Source organism: Poecilia formosa, unplaced genomic scaffold (genome assembly GCF_000485575.1).
Source record: "Poecilia formosa unplaced genomic scaffold, Poecilia_formosa-5.1.2 Scaffold256, whole genome shotgun sequence".
NCBI classification, from domain to species: domain Eukaryota; kingdom Metazoa; phylum Chordata; class Actinopteri; order Cyprinodontiformes; family Poeciliidae; genus Poecilia; species Poecilia formosa.
The window spans coordinates 897300-898719 of NW_006800195.1; positions in this window are offsets into that span (position 1 = coordinate 897300).

Sequence of the window (1420 nt, forward strand, 5' to 3'; positions counted from 1 at the left end):
GCTTTCTTTTTATTAGCTTCTCTTGTGTTCTGGGCTTGTGACGATAGATACTGTAACAAGATACTTTTAAATCAATATGTAAACGGCCCCATCTACTCTTACTACCACAAACGGTGAACTGCTGAATGATGTCACCGTTCTTCTGTGATTGTGGGTTGCTTTTGGGTCGTAAACCGTTCACACAGAAGTCTGATTGTGGTCCGATTTAATTAGCAGCATGAACGACCAGGCAACAAAAACAAATGATCGGACTTCAGCAAAAAAAATTGGGATTAAGCATCAAGACCTGTGATGTGAATGTCGTCATTTTTGTCTCCAACTAAAAACTCAGACACCTGAAAATGTCCACATCTCAAAAGTCAGTAGCATGACTCAATCTAATGAAAGAGGAACTTTATTTTATTTCCCCACTATGAGGTGACCTTGAGCAAGAAACCTAAAGATGGAGGCATAACTTCCCTTAATACTGTCCTGTAATTCTGTACTCTGAATGTGTGAAGTGCATGAATGTGTTGATGATTTGTGAGTGTGGATGATTAGGTGAGCATTTAAACAGCTTCATCATTTCAGTCCATTCTCTACTGAAAAAACTAAATCCTCCATGGAGGAGCTGAAATGACCTTTAGTTTAATAATACAGGGATCCACTTTGTGTCATAAGAGCAGCTTTGAGCAGTTAGATAAGAACATATGGAGATTTGGAACAACTGGAATGAAAAGAGTGAGAAAAAACACGAGTCATAAATAGGAATAAACAAAGAGTTTACCACGATTATGTGATGGTGGCTGTGATGTAACCTGTTCACCAGTACTGGTCGGAGCCACAGAGCTGGTTTGATTCAGAGAGACTGTCAGAGGAAATATAAAACATAATGTGCTGAAAAAACAAACTATAACATGAGTTTTCTGTTGTTTTTCATGTTTTTTTTTATTTCTCTCTGTGTTGGTCTCACCGACTGCCAGCTGTATCTTTATGAATCTCAGCTGAGAGTCTGAACCACAGTAGTATGTTCCTGCATCAGCTGCTTCCAGTTCAGTGATGATCACAGAGAAACAGCTGGAGGAGACATTGAGCAGCTTGAACTTTGTTTGGTTCTCCATCATGTCTGTGCAGCTGTTGTGTTGATCTCCTTTACAGAGGAACTTCCTGTTACCATGTTGTTGTCCTGAATTAGGACACTGCAGAGTTACTGGACGTCCCTCGATGCCACTGATGTTGTACGAGTTCAGACAGAACGATTCTGCCAGAGAAGGTAATTTTAATAACTGTTGTATTAATAAACTTAAGATTCAATATTAAATTAGTAAAAAATAAGGGACTTATATTAATCCCTTTTTTTTTTCTTAATAAGGAAGAATGACCTCTCACCTTTGACCTCCAGCTGAACAGCAGTGAAAACATCAAATCCTGAGTTTTTCTG